The sequence below is a fragment of the Elephas maximus genome, chromosome 14 (genome assembly GCF_024166365.1).
Source record: "Elephas maximus indicus isolate mEleMax1 chromosome 14, mEleMax1 primary haplotype, whole genome shotgun sequence".
In the NCBI taxonomy this organism is placed as follows: domain Eukaryota; kingdom Metazoa; phylum Chordata; class Mammalia; order Proboscidea; family Elephantidae; genus Elephas; species Elephas maximus.
Window position 1 is genome coordinate 26,056,749 of NC_064832.1, and position 15,668 is coordinate 26,072,416.

At 37.9% G+C, this 15,668-nt stretch overlaps 1 long non-coding RNA gene across 1 annotated transcript in view; it reads right to left on the bottom strand.

Annotated features, from left to right (window-relative positions):
• Window positions 1-1,591: 1,591 nt before the first annotated feature.
• The window catches only part of LOC126058292 (uncharacterized), a 193,528-nt gene continuing 179,451 nt past the window's right edge, over window positions 1,592-15,668 (bottom strand). Inside the window, exon 3 of the long non-coding RNA XR_007513169.1 lies at window positions 1,592-3,813. This is a non-coding gene — a long non-coding RNA (uncharacterized LOC126058292). The remainder of the gene's footprint in view (window positions 3,814-15,668) is intronic.

Genomic DNA, 15,668 nt, shown 5'->3' on the forward strand with positions numbered 1-15,668 from the left:
AGACAAATGAAAATAAAAACACAACATACCAAAATCTATGGGTTGCAGTGAAAGCAGTGCTTAGAGAGAAATTTACAATGGTAAATGCCTACATTAAGAAAGAAAAGAGATAATTATATAAAAAAGCAAGGATAAAAGTATAAAGCACACAAAATATAAAGATGTAATTAGTAATAACAACAACAAAATTGGAAGGGTTTGATATAGGTATAGAATTTCTTGTATGTTACTGAAGTTAAGTTGGTACCAACTTACTCTACCATATTATAAATACAGCTCTTAAATGTAATAGTCATGGTAACCACTAAGAAAATATCTAAAACACACACATGCAAAAGAGAAAGAAAACAAAATGACTCATTACAATGAACAACAACAACAACAAAAAAAAGCCCCCAAAAGCAAGCTGTAGTAAAGGACAAAGACAAAGAAAGCTTCAGACACACAAAAAACAAATAACAAAATGGCAGAATTTAATCACTACATACCAGTAATTACAGTGAATGTAAATGGACTAAATGTTCTAATTAAAAGGCAGAGATTGGCAGAATGGATAAAAATATATAATGCAACTATATGCCGTGTACAAGAGACACACCATATACCCAGGACACAAATAGATCAAAAGTGAAAGGATGGAAAAAATATTTCATGCAAATAATAACAAAAAGAGAGCTGGGGTGATAACTTAATATCAGACAAAGTAGGCTTTAGGACAAAATCTGTTAGAAAAGATCAAGGTGGACATTACCTAGTGATAAAAGAGTCAATTCATCAAGAAGATTTAACAATCATAAATATATATGCACCTAGGGAGCACTTAAATAAATATATAAACAGTGATAGAATTGAAGGGAGAAATAGATAGCACTATAATAATAGTTGGACTTCAATATGCCACTTTCAATATTGGTCAGAACATCTAGACAGAAGATCAACAAGGAAACAGAGGACAGGAATGACACTATAAATCAACCAGACTTAACAGACATACATAGAACACTACACTCCAAAACAGCTTAATATGCATTCTACTCCACAGCACATGGATCATTCTCCAGGACAGACCACATGTTAGATCACAAAGAAAGTCCTGATAAATTTTAAAAGATTGAAACAATACAAACTATTTTCTCTGACCACAATGGAGTGAAGCTGGAAATCAATAATAAAAACAAAATGAAACAAAAATCCTGAAAAATGCACAAACATATGGAAATTAAACAACGTTTTTTTTTTTTAATATTAAACTACCAATGGGTCAAGGAGGAAATCATGAATTTCTTAGAGTCAGATGAAAATAAAAGCACAACTTACCAAAACTTACGAGATGCAGCAGAGGCAGTACTCAGAGAGAAACTTATAACGATAAATGCCTACATGAAAACAGATCTCAAATCAACAGGCTAACTGTACAACTTGAGGAAATAGAGAAGAGTAAACTGAGCCTAAATTTATCAGAAGAAAGGAAATAACAAAGATCAGAGCAGAAATAAATTAAAAAAAATAAACATAAACACAACAGAGAATCAACAAGACCAGAAGTTGGTTCTTTGAAAAGATCAATAAAATTGACAAAATTTTAGCTAGACTGACAAAGAAAAAAAGAGAAAAGATGCAAAAACCAAAATAAGAAATGAAAGAGGAGACATTACAACTGACACAATAGAAATAAAGAGAATTACAATAATGCTATGAACAACTGTGCAGCAACAAACTGGATAACCTAGATGAAAGTGACCAATTTTAGAAGTACCCAAAGCGCTGCCGTCAAGTCCATTCTGACTCATAGTGACCTATTTCCTCTATTCCTCTTGAGTCAGCTACGCATACTGACTCTCAACAAAAATAAGTCATGGGCCAAATGGCTTCACTGGGGAATTCTACCTAACACCAATCCTGTTTGAATTCTCCCAAAGGTTAAAAAAAAAAAAATTTTTTTTTTTTAGGAATACTCCCTAATTCATTCTGTGAAGCGAACACGGCAATGATACTAAAACCAAAGACACCACAAGAAAAGAAAATTACAAGCCAATATCCCTTATGAACATAGATACAAAAATCTTCAACAAAATACTAGGGAACAGAATCCAACAGCGTATTAAAACAGTCATACACCATGACAAAGTGGCATTTATTTCAGGAATGCAGGGATGGTTCATCATTAGAAAATCAATGAACATAGTATACCACATCAATAGAACAAAGGAAAAGAACCACATGATCATCTCCATGGATGCCAAAAAAAAAAAATTGATAAAATCTAACACCCTTTTTTTGATGAAAATGCTTAAGAAGATTGGAATAGAAGGGAAGTTCCTCAATATAATTCAAGGCATATATGAAAATTCAACAACCTACATTATACTTAATGGAGAAAGATTGAGAGCTTTCCCTTTGAAATCAGGAACAAAACAAGGGTGTCCACTCTAACCACTTCTATTCAATATTGTATTAGAAGTCCTAGCCAGAGAAAGAAGAAAAAAATAAATAATAGTATCCAGATTGGAAAATAAGAAGTACAATTATCTCTATTGGTGTATGACATGATGCTATATATAGAAAATTCCAAAGAGTCTGCAAGAAAGCTTCTAGAGCTAATGGAGGAATTAACAAAGTCGCAGGGTACAAAGTCAATGAACGAAAACCAATTGGGTTTCTACACACCAGCAAGGAAAAATCTGAAAGGGAAATTAGGGAAACAATTCCATTTACAATAGCATCTAAGAGAATAAAATACCTAGGAATAAATCTGAACAGGTATGCGAAAGACTTACACAATGAAAATTATAAAACGCTGTTGAAAGACATTAAAGATGACTTACATAAAGGGAAAGATGTCCCATGTTCAAGGGTTGGGAAAGATTAAACAAGCAAGCTAAAAAGCAGAGATGGGGTGTCTTAGTTATCTAGTGCTGCTGTAACAGAGATACTACAAGTGGATGGCTTTAACAAATAGAAATTCATTTTCTTGCAGTTTAGGAAGCTAGAAGTTCAAATTCAGAGTGCTAGCTGGAGGGGAAGACTTTCTCTGTTGGCTCTGGAGGAAAGAAAGTTCTTAGTCTCTTGAGCTTCTGCTTCCTGGTGCCTTGGAGATCTCCACGTATCTTGGTATCTATTTTACCCCATCTCTCTTTCTCTTCTCCCCTGCTTAATCTTTTTGTATCTCAAAAAAGATTGACTTGAGATACACCCTACACTAAACCTGTCCCATTAGCATAACAAAGACAACCCATTCCCAAATGGGATTATAACCACAGGCATAGAGGTTAGGATTTACAACACATATTTTTGGAGACATAATTCAATCCACCTTTTGGCCCCCCAAAATTCATGTCCTTGCCACATGCAAAACATATTCATCAGATCATGCCAAAAGTCTTAAATCAACTCCAAATCCAAAACTTCATCTTCTGAATCATCAAATCAAATATGGGTGAGACTTTAGGCATACCCCATCCAGGGGCAAAATTCTTCTTCATCTGTGAACCTGTGAAATCTAGAATATAAATTATCTGTTTCCAAAGTATATTGGTAATAGAGACGCAGGGTAGGCATTTTCATTACAAATGGGAGTAATTAGAGGGAAAGAAGGAATAACAGTCACCAAGCAAACCCAAAATCAGCAGAACAAATTACATTAGCTGGGAAGGTTTCAAAATAATCCTTTTCTCGGAGACTATCTAGGCAATGGCCCCACCCTCCAGATTGTGGGTTTTGGCCATGCCCTCTGGGTTCTGGGTGGAGACTCCTCAGCCCTGGGCTTCAGCTCCACCTTCCAGGCCCTTTGGAATGGTCACTCTTCTCCCTTGGCTTTTAAAAAAAAAAAAGAGTTGTCATCAGTTGATTCTGGCTATAAGCGACCCCATTCTCCTAGTCCCTCTGAATGGTGACCGTACCCACTCAGCTCCATCAGGCTCCATTCTTCTTCCCCTTGGGCATGGCAGTCCTGCCCACTCAGCTTTGGATGACAGCCCTATCCCTCTGGCACACGTTAACTGCAGCCTCACATTCTGGAACCCAGTTGGCAGAGATCTGACTCTGAAACGTAGGAGGCTGTGGCCCCACACCCTTTGAGATCCAGGAGATCATGACCTCACCCTTTAAAACCGAGAAGGCCCTGCTTCCTGTTCTCATCCCAACAGTTCTGCTACTCTCCTAGCTGCTCTAGAGATGATCCCTTTCTTTTCTTAGAGGACAACAGATGTAGCTTCTTTGGCCTGTTTCTGCCTGCACAATTCCATAAAGCAGATGGTGTTCTTTACTTTCTTTTTCCCCTTCAGTCCAAGCTGATGGGTTTTCTGCTGTGATAGTTGATTACATCCATCAGTCACAGGCTTAATCTCTTTTACAAAATATTGTATAGCCACGTCCTTGGTGAACATTCTAGGACACATATTCTTAGTTTGTACAACAGAATTTTCAAAATCTTAAAGTTGTTTTCATTTTGCACAGTTCATTTTCTCTTACATTTTACTATAACTGGCAAAAAGAAACCATGTGGCCCCTTTAAGATCTTGCTTAGAAATCTAATCAGCCAGATATTCAAGTTCATCACTTTCAAATTCTACCTTCCAACAAACATTTGAACATAATTCAGACAAGTTCTTTGCCACTGCATAAAAAGCATCGTCCTTTTTCCTCCATTGCCCAATCACATGTTCACCATTTTCTCTTAAGGCCTCACCAGAAGCACATTTAATGTCCACATTTCTAGCAACATTCTGTTGTTGGCACCATATGTATTCTACAGAGACTTTCTGTGTAGCTCTCCTGACTTCCTTCTGAGCCCTCACCAGACTTGCCTTTGTCATCTGTAATTCTACCAAGGGTCTCTTCAAGGCAATATAAGCTTTTACTATTAGGCAGCTTAAAACTCTTCCAGCCTATACCTGCTACCCAATTCCAAAACTGCTTCCACATTTTAAGTATCTGTTAGAGCAACACCTCACTCCCAGTACCAAATTCTGTCTTAGTCACCCAGTGGTGCAGTAACAGAAATAACACCGGTGGATGGTTTTAACAAACAGAAATTAATTTTTTCACAATTTTGGAGGCAAAAGTTCAAATTCAGAGTGCTGGCTTAGGGGAAAGGCTTTCTTTCTGTATTGGCTCTGGAGGAAGGTCCTTGTCTCTTCAGTGTCTGCTTCCTGGTTCCTTGGAGATCTCCATCTGTCTTGGCATCTACCTTACCCCATCTATCTCTCTCTGTTCACTTGTTATCATTTATATCTTAAAAGAGATTGACTTAAGATACACTCTACACTAATCCTGCCTCATTAACATAAAAAGACAACCCATTCCCAAATGGGATTATAACCGCAGGCATAGAGGTCAGGATTTACAACACATATTTTGGGGGGGACAAATTCAATCCATAACATGGGGTAAGATAGATGCTAAGACACTTGGAGATCTCCAAGGAACCAGGAAACGAGCTGAAGGGACAAGGACCTTTCTCCAGATCTGACAGAGAGAGAATGCTTTCCCCTTGAGCCAGAGCTATGAATTTAGATTTCTAGCCTCCTAAACTGTGGGAAAATAAATTTCTGTTTGTAAAAGCCATCAGCTTGTGGTATTTCTATTACAGAAGCACTAGATAACAAAGATCAACACACAAAAATCAGTTCTGCTGCTTCTGTACACAACAGTAAATAATCTGAATAGGAAATCAAGAAAATAATCCTATTTACAATAGCATATAAAAGAAAAAAAATACCTAGGAATAAATTTAACCAGGGAGGTGAATGACCTGTACACTGAAAAACATAAAACATTGTTGGAAGAAGACCTAAATAAATAGAAAGGCATTCTGGGTTTATGGATTTTAAGACTTAATATTGTAAGGACGTCAGTACTGTCCAAAGTGATTTACAGATTCAACACAACCCCTATCAAAATTCCAACAGTCTTTTTTGCAGAAATGGGAAAAGCTGATCCTCAAATTCATGTGGAAATGCAAGGGGTCCCAAACACCCAAAACAATCTTGAAAAAGAACAAAGTAGCAGACCTCACACTTTCCAATTTCAAAACATACTATGGAACTACAGTAATCAAAACAGTATAATAATAAAAAACAGTATAATAATAAAAAACAGTGTACTATAGACTAAAGATAACTCTATTCCTATACCAGTCATACTGGTGTAAGGATAGATATATAGGCCAATGGAATATAATTGAGAGTTCAGAAATAAACTCATACACCTATGGCCAATCGATAATTGACAAGGTTGCCAAGTTTATTCAATGGGGAAAGAACAGTCTGTTCAATAAATGGTGCTGGGACAGCTGAATCTCCACATGCAAAAGAACGAAGTTGTGCCCATACCTCATACCATATGTAAGTACTAAAACCACCTAACTCTTAGAAGAAAACGTGAATACAATTTCAAGAGTTTGTTTTTGATAATGGATTCTTAGATATGTCACCAAAATCCTGGGCAACAAAAGAAAAAATGGGTATATCGGACTTCATCAGAACAACCAAACCTGGCTGCACAACAGAATGCCTTGGGAACTTTGTGAAGATGCAGATTTCTGGACCGTATATCCAAGGAACTGAATTTGTTTTCTGGGAGTTTGACCTGAGAATCTGAATTTTTATAACATATACCAAATGATTCTAATGTGGTTGGCACACAGACCTGTTGTTGGGAGCCGTCGAATCAATTTAGACTACTAGTGACCCTATGCGACAGAGTAGAACTGCCCCATAGGGTTTTCTTGGCTGTAATCTTTATGTAAGCAGATCACCAGGTCTTTCTCCCGTGGAGTCACTGGGTGGGTTTGAAACATCAACCTTCCCATTAGCATCTGTGCGCTTAACCATTTGAGCCACCAGGACTGGGAACTCTAGGGAAGGGTTAGGAAGAGTAACTAGTAATGATGGGAGCCAAGGCCTCCAATCATGGGGCACATCTCCCAGGCCACCCATTTCCTTTTCTTTCCCAGTTTGAGAGACTAACCAGCCTGCTTGCCATTCCACTGTTAACATATACTGTTTCTGATCAGACTGGTATCTCCTCTGTGGCCTAATCAGCTATAAAACACAGCCTTGTGACTTTTCTCCTACTCACCTGTGCTTAAGCAAACACAAGGCTCTTTTTAAATTTTATTTTATTTATTTTTGTTGCTTTTGGGAATATATACAGCAGAACATACACCAATTCGACGATTTCTACATGTACAATTCAGTGAAGCACAAGGCTTTTGAAGGCTCTTCCCTTACTCTTCTTCTGAAATTCCTCAGTATCCCCATTCTTCTCTAACTCCCTTGAGTGTTAACAATACGCTTTCATGTACAGAAAGGACTGAAATAAGATCCATTTATATTTCTTTCTTTCTTTTTTTAATTGTGCTTTAGATGAAAGTTTACATAGCAGATTAGTTTCTCATAAAACATTTAATATACAAATTGTTTTGTGACATTCTTTGCCAACCTCGTGATCTGTCAACACTCTCCCCTTCTCTACCCGAATTCCTTGCTTCCGTTGGTCCAGTTTTCCTGTCCCTTCCTGCCTTCTCATCTTTGCTTTTGGGCTGGTGTGCCCATTAGTCTCGTATACATGATTGAACCATGAAGCACATTCCTCACATGTGTTATTGTTGGTCCTATAAAAACCTGTTGCCGTCGAGTCGATTCCGACTCATAGCGATCGTATAGGAGGGAATAGAACTGCCCCATAGTTTCCAAGGAGTGCTTGGTGGATTTGAACTGCCAACCTTTTGGTTAGGGGCCATAGCACTTAACCACTACACCACCAGGGTTTCCATTGGTCCTATAGACCTCTCTAATCTTTGTTTGAAGGATGAACCTCAGGAGCGACTTCGGTATTGAGTTGAAAGGATTCCCTGGGGCCATACTTTCTCTAGTCTCTTTCAGACCAGCAAGCCTGGTCTTTTTGTGTGTGTGTGTGTGAATTTGAATTTTGTTTTACACTTTTCTCCAGCTCCGTCAGGGACCCTGTATTATGATCCTTGCCAGAGCAGTCAGTGGTGGTAACCAGGCACCGTCTAGTTGTTCTGGGCTCAGTTTGGTGGAGGTTGTGATAGCTGAGGTCCATTAGTCCTATGGACGAATCTTTCCCTTGTGTCTTTGGTTTTCTTCATTGCTCTTTGCTCCAGCTGGGATGGGACCAGTAAGTGTATCTTAGATGGCTCCTAGCAGGCTTTTAAGACCCCAGTCGCTGCTCACCACAGTCGGATGTAGGACGTTTTCTTTGTACACTGTTATGCCAGTTGAGCTAGACGTCCCCTAAGAACAGGGTTACCAGCTCTTGGCCCAGTAGCTCAGTCCCCCAGGGCATTCGAATGTGTCGCTGAGGCTTCTACGACTTTGCCCTAGTCGACTTGTGCTGACTTTCCCAGTATCGTATACTATCTTACCCTTCATCAAGGTTACCACTGTTAGAGTTTTTTCCTCTTCACCCCTTCCCTCCTTGTAACCATCAAAGATTCTTTCCTTCTGTGAGGAAACATTTTCATGTGTTTTATGCTAGTGGTTTCATACAGTATTTGTCCTATTGTGATTGACTTATTTCACACGGCATAATGCCCTCCAGATTCATCCATGTTGTGAGATGTTTCACAGATTCATCATCGTTCTCTATTATTGCATGGTATTCCATTGTGTGTATGTACCACAGTGTTTCTCCATTCATCTGTTGTTGGGGACTCAGGTTGTTTCCATCTTTTTGCTATTGTGAATAAGGCTGCAATGAACATGGGTGTGCATATGTCTATTTGTGCGATGGCTCTTATTTTTCTCATACATATTCCTTGGAGTGGGATTGCTGAATCATGTGGTATTTCTATTTCTAGCTTTTTAAGTAAGGGCCATATCGTTTTCCAAAATGGTTTCTACCATTTTGCATTCCCACCAGCAGTGCATAAGAGTTCTAATCTCCTCACAACCTCTCCAATATTTGTTATTTTCTTTTTTTTGTGCCAGTAGTGGTGGTGTGAGATGGCATCGCATTGTAGTTCTAATTTGCATTTCTCTAATGGCTAGTGATCATTCACATTTCCTCCTATGTCTGTTAGCCATCTGAACGTCTTCTTTGGTGAAGTGTCTGTTCATATCCTTTGGCCATTTTTAATTGGATTATTTGCCTTTTTATTGTAGAGGTGTTGGATTTTCCTATAGATTTTAGAGATTAGATCTTTGTCAGATATGCTATGGCCAACTTTTTTTTCCCAATTAGCTTCTTTTTTTACTTTTTTGGTGAAGTCTTTTGATGAGCCTAAGTGTTTAATTTTTATAAGATCCCATTTTTCTAGCTTATCTTCTGGTTTTGTGTATTGTTAATTATGGTTTGTGTGCTGTATATGCCTTATATTAGGGCCCTTAGAGCCCTGGTAGTGCAGTGGTTAAGAGCTATGGCTGCTAACCAAAATGTCAGCAGTTCAAATCCACCAGCTTCTCCTTGGAAACGCTATAAGGCAGTTCTACTCTACCCTACAGGGTTGCTATGAGTTGGAAACAATGTCATAGCAACACTTTTTTTTTTTTTGCTGTTGACCGTATTTTTTCTAAAATAATCTTTATAGTTTTTGGTTTTATATTTAGGTCTTTGATCCATCTAGAATTAGTTTTTGCATATGATGTGAGGTATGTGTCCTATTTCATTTTTTTACAGATGGACATCCGGTTTTACCAGCACCATTTGTTAAAACAAACAAACAGTTCTTTTCCCGTTTGATGGATTGTGGGCCTTTGTTGAAGATCAGGTGACCATAGGTGAATGGATTTACATCTGGGTTCTCAATTCTGCTCCATTGCTCACTGTGTCTGTTATAGTACCAGTAACAGGCTGTTCTGAGTATTGTAGCTGTATAGTGGGCTACAAGGTTAGGTAGTACAAGTCCTCCTACTTCATTCTTCTTCTTCAATCGTTGTTGTTAGGTGCTATCAAGTCGGTTCCAACTCATGGTGACCCCGTTCACAATAGAACAAAACACTGCCTGGTCCTGAGCCATCCTCACTATTGTTGCAGTGCTTGAGCCCATCGCTGCAGCCACCGTCTCACTCTATCTCCTGGATGGTCTTCCTCTTTTTCGCTCACCCTCTATTTTACCAAGTATGACGTCCTTCTCCAGGGACTGAACTCTCCTTATATCATGTCCAAAGTATGTGAGATGTAGTCTCACCATCCTTGCTTCCAAGGAGCATTTTGGTTGTACTTCCTCCAAGACAGATTTGTTTGTTCTTTGGCAGTCCGTGGTATATTCAGTATTCTTCACCAACACCACAATTTAAAGGCATCAATTCTTCTTTGGTCTTCCTTATTCATTGTCCAGCTTTTGCATCCATATTGAAAACATCATGGCTTGGGTCAGGAGCACCTTAGTCCTCAAGGTGACATTTTTGCATTTCAACACTTTAAAAAATGTCTTTGCAGCTGATTTGCCCAAAGCAATGCATCATTTGACTTCTTGACTGCTGCTTCCATGGGTGTTGACTGTGGATGCAAGTGAAATGAAATCCTTGACAACCTCAATTTTTTCTCCATTAATCATGATGTTGTTTATCGGTCCAATTGTGAGGATTTTTGTTTTCTTTATGTTGAGGTGCAATCCATACTGAAGGCTGTGGTCTTTGATCTTCATCAGTAAGTGCTTCATGTCCTCTTTACTTTCAGCAAACAAGGTTGTGTCATCTGCACAACACAGGTTGTTAATGAGTCTTCCTCCAATCCTGATGCCACGTTCTTCTTCATATAGCCTAGCTTTGTGATTCATGTGTTCAGCATACAGATTGAATAAGTACAGTCAAAAGATGCAACCCTGAGGCACAACTTTCCTGACTTTGAACAGTGCAGTATCCCCTTGTCCTGTTTGAATGACTGCCTCTGATCCATGTACAGGTTCCTCATAAGTACAATTAAGTGTTCCGGAATTCCCATTCTTTGCAATGTTATCCGTAATTTGTTATGATCCACACAGTCAAATGCCTTAGCATAGTCAAGAAAACACAGGTAAACATCTTTCTGGTATTCTCTGCTTTCAGCTAGAATCTATCTGACATCAGCAATGATAATCCTGGTTCCACGTCCTCTTCTAAATCTGGCTTGAATTTTTGGCAGTTCCCTGCTAATATACTGCTGTAGCCACTTTTGAATGATCTTCAGCAAAATTTTGCTTGTATGTGATATTAATGATATTGTTCAATAATTTCTGCCTTTGGTTGGATCCCCATTCTTGGGAATAGACAAAATGGTCTCTTCTAGTTGGTTGACCAGGTAGCTGTCTTCCAAATTTCTTGGCATAGACGAGTGAGCACTTCCAGCATTGCATCCATTTGTTAAAACATCTCAGTTGGTACTCGGCCTATCCTGGAGCCTTATTTTTTGCCAATGCCTTCAGTGCATTTTTTTTTTTTCCAGTGCAGCTTGGACTTCTTCCTTCAGTGCCATTGGTTCCTGATCATACGTTACCTCCTGAAATGGGTGAATATCAACCAACGCTCTTTGGTATAGTGACTCTGTGTATTCCTTCCATTTTCTTTGTATGCTTCCTGTGTCATTTAATATTTTTCATGTAGAGTCCTTTAGTACTGCAACTTGAGGCTTGAATTTTTTCTTCAGTTCTTTCAGCTTGAGAAATACTGAGTGTGTTCTTCTGTTTTGGTTTTCTATCTTTGGCTCTTTGTGCACATCATCATAATACTTTGTCTTCTTGAGCTGCCCTTTGAAATCTTCTGTTCAGCTATTTAACTTCATCATTTTTTCCTTTTACTTTATCTACTCGAGGTTCAAGAGCAAGTTTCAGAGTCTCTTCTGACATCTTTCTTTCCTGTCCTTTTAATGATCTCTTGCTTTCTTCATGTATGATGGCCTTGATGTCATTCCACAATTCATCTGGTCTTCGGTCATTAGTTTGTTCAACTTCAGTCTATTCTTGAGATGGTCTCTAAATTCAGGTGGGATATACTCAAGGTCATACTTTGGCTCTCAGGGACTTGTTCTAATTTTCTTCAGTTTCAGCTTAAACATGCATAGGAGTAATTGATGGTCTGATCCACAGTCACTCTTGGCCTTGTTCTGACTGATGATATCGAGCTTTTCCATTGTCTCTTTCCACAGATGTAGTCAATTTGGCTCCTGTGTATTCCACCTGGCGAGGTCCATGTGCATAGTCATTGTTTATGTTGGTGAGAAAAGATGTTTGCCATGAAGAAGTCCTTGGTCTTGCAAAATTCGATCCTGTGCACTCCGGCATGGTTTCTATCACCAAGGCCATATTTTCTAACTACTGACCCTTCTTCTTTGTTTTCAACTTTCACATCCCAATCACCAGTAATTATCAGTGCATCACGATTGCATACTAGATCAATTTCTGACTGCAGAAGTTGGTAAAAATCTTCAATTTCTTCATCTTTGGCCTTAGTGGTTGGTGTGTAAATTTGAATAATAGTCATATTAACTGGTGTTCCTTGTAGGTGTATGGGTATTATCCTATCACTGACAGTGTTGTACTGCAAGATAGGTCTTGAAATGTTCTTTTTGACGATGAATGCAATGTCATGCCTCTTCAAGTTGTTATGCCAAGCATAGGAGACCATATGATTATCTGATTCAAAATGACGAATACCAGTCCATTTCAGCTCACTAATGCCTAGGATACCAATGTTTATGCGTTCCATTTCACTTTTGACAATTTCCAATTTTCCTAGATTAATACTTTGTACATTCCAGGTTTCAATTATTAGTGGATCTTTGTAGCCGTTTCTTCTAATTTTGATTTGTGCCACATCAGCAAATGAAGGTCCCAAAAGCTTTATTCCATCTACATCGTTAAGGTCGACTCTACTTTGAGGAAGAAGCTCTTTCCAAGTCCTATTTTGAGTGCCTTCCAACCTGAGAGGCTTATCTTCCAGCACCATATCAGATAATGTTCAGCTACTATTCAAAAGATTTTCATTGGCTAATTCTTTTCAGAAGTAGACTGCTGGGTCCTTCTTCCTAGTCTGTCTTAGTCTGGAAGCTCAGCTGAAACCTGTCTGCCATGGGTGACCCTACTGGCATTTGAATACCAGTGGCATAGCTTCCAGGATCACAGCAACACACAAACCCCCACAGTATGACAAACTGACAGACACATGGGGGCCTTTAATAGTGCTTTACTTATCTTCTTTCTTTCTTTTACTTATCTGCGATCTCTTCCGTTTCCATATAAAGTTAGTGATTATTTTTTCCATCTCTTTAAAGAATGCTGTTGGTTGAGAAGAATGTTGGCTGTTGTTTTTGTATAGATGCCCTTTATTTTGTTGAGCAATTCCCCTTCCACTCCTATCTTATTAAGAGTTTTTATCAGGAATGATGTTGGACTTTATCAAATGTCTTTTCTGTGTTGATTGAGATGATCATGTGTTTTTTTACTTTTATTTATGTGGTGGATTACGTTGATTTATTTTCTAATGTTGAGCCATCCTTGCATAGCTGGTACGAATCCTACTTGGTCGTGGTGTATTATTTTTTTGATATGATGCTGAATTCTATTGGCTAAAATTTTGTTGAGAATTTTTGCATCTATATTCATGAGAGATATTGGTCTATAATTTTCTTTTTTTGTGGTGTTTTTGCCTGGTTTTGTATCAGGGTTATGTTGGCTTCATAGAATGAATTTGGAGTTATCCCTTCCTTTTCTATGTTCTGAAATAGTTTAAGTAATAGTGGTGCGGGCTGTTCTCCAAACGTTTCTTTGAATTCTTCAGGGAAGCCATCTGGACCTGGACTTTTTTTTTGTTGGAAGTTTTTTTTAATTACCTTTTCAATCTCTTCTCTTGTTATGAGTCTGTTCAGATTTTCTACCTCAGTTTGTGTTAGTTTAGGTAGCTAGTGTGTTTCTAGAAATTTGTCCATTTCCTCTACGTTTTCAAATTTGTTGGAGTAGTTTTTCATAGTATTCTGTTATGATCTTTTTTATTTCAGTTGGGTCTGCCTCTCATTTCTCATATGGGTTATTTATGTCCTTTCCTGTTTTTCTTTTGTCAGTTTGGCCAATGGTTTGTTTCATTGATCCTTTCAAAGAACACATGTTTGATTTTATTGTTCCTTTCTATTGTTTTTCTATTTTCTATTTCATTTACTTCTGATCTGATCTTTATTATTTTCCTTCTTCTGGTGGCTGTGGGCTTCTTTTGCTTTTCTTTTTCTATTTGTTCACGATGTAGGGCTAACATTTCGGTTTTAGCCCTTTCTTCTTTTTTGATGTGTGTTTATTGCTATAAATTGACCTCTGAGGACTGCCTTTGCTGTGTCCCAAAGGTTTTGGTATGATGTGTTTTCATTCTCATTTTATTCTAGAGATTTTTTTATTTTGATTCCATCTTTGATTTCTTTTATTACCCGGTTGTTTTTAAGCAAGGTGTTATTTAGTTTTCATGTTTTTTATTTTTATTTTTTCCTTGCTCTTCCTGTTATCAATTTCTACTGTTATGGCACTGTGATCAGAGGAGATGCTTTGAATTATCTAATGTTTTGGATATTGCTGAGGGTTGCTTTGTGGCCTAAGATGTCTATCCTGGAGAATGTTTCAGGTGTGTTGGAAAAGAATGTATACTTTGCTGCTTTTGGGTGGAGTGCTCTGTATATGCCTAGGAGATCAACATGACTGATCGTGCCCTTTAGATCTTCTGTATCTGTGCTGAGTTTCTTTGTAGATGTTCTGTCCTTTACCAAGAGTGGTGTGTGTTGAAGTCTCCTATTATTATTGTGGAACTGTCAATTTCTCTTTTCAGTGCTGTTAGTTTTATATATTTTGGAGCCCTGTGTTGGATGACATAACCCAGATATTATGGTTATGTCATCATGGTGGATTGTCCCTTTAATCATTATATAATGTCTTTCCTTGTCTTTTACTGTAGATTTTGCCTTAAAGTCTACTTTATTGGCTAAGAGATTAGTATTGGTATTCCTGCTTTTTTTTGGTTACTGTTTGCTTGATATGTTTTTTTCCATCCTTTGATTTTTCACATATTTATGTCCATGTGGGGTTTTTTTTTTTAATGTTTTTTAAATCCATTTTATCCATATTTAGGAAACTCTTGTGGCATAGTGGTTAAAAGCTACGGCTGCTAATCAGAAGGTCAGCAGTTCAAATTCACCAGGCTCTCCTTTAGGGTGGCTATGAGTCTTAATTGCCTCAATGGCAATGGGTTTATGGGTATCCATATTTATTTATTTTTTAATCCATTCTGTCATTCATTGTCTCTTTACGGGTGCATTTAAACCATTTACATTCACTGTAATCATCAATAGGTGTGAGTTTATTGCTGTCATTTTGTAGTACTTTTTTTTTCTTTGCAGTGCTGATGTTGTCTCTGTTCCTCTTATGCTCCTGTGCTCAGTCCCTTTTGTCAAATTTCTTTTTGCTTCTTTTGTTATTGTAGATTTTGTGCATACTGAGACTTTATATTTTTCTTCTTTATTTTTATGAGTAGGTTTGTTAACTTTCTTTGTGATTACTTTGAAATTTACCCTTATCTTCCTATGTTTCAACCAGTCTTTTATTACTTGACTTCCTCTCCATTTGAAAATTCTATACCTGCACCATATATTCCCCTTTTTATTGTTCTGGCATTGTCATTTACAGATTAAAGTCTATACTTCCCTGTTTCAAATCTTTTAGTTTTGTTTTATCCTTGAGAGTTCATTACCTAGGT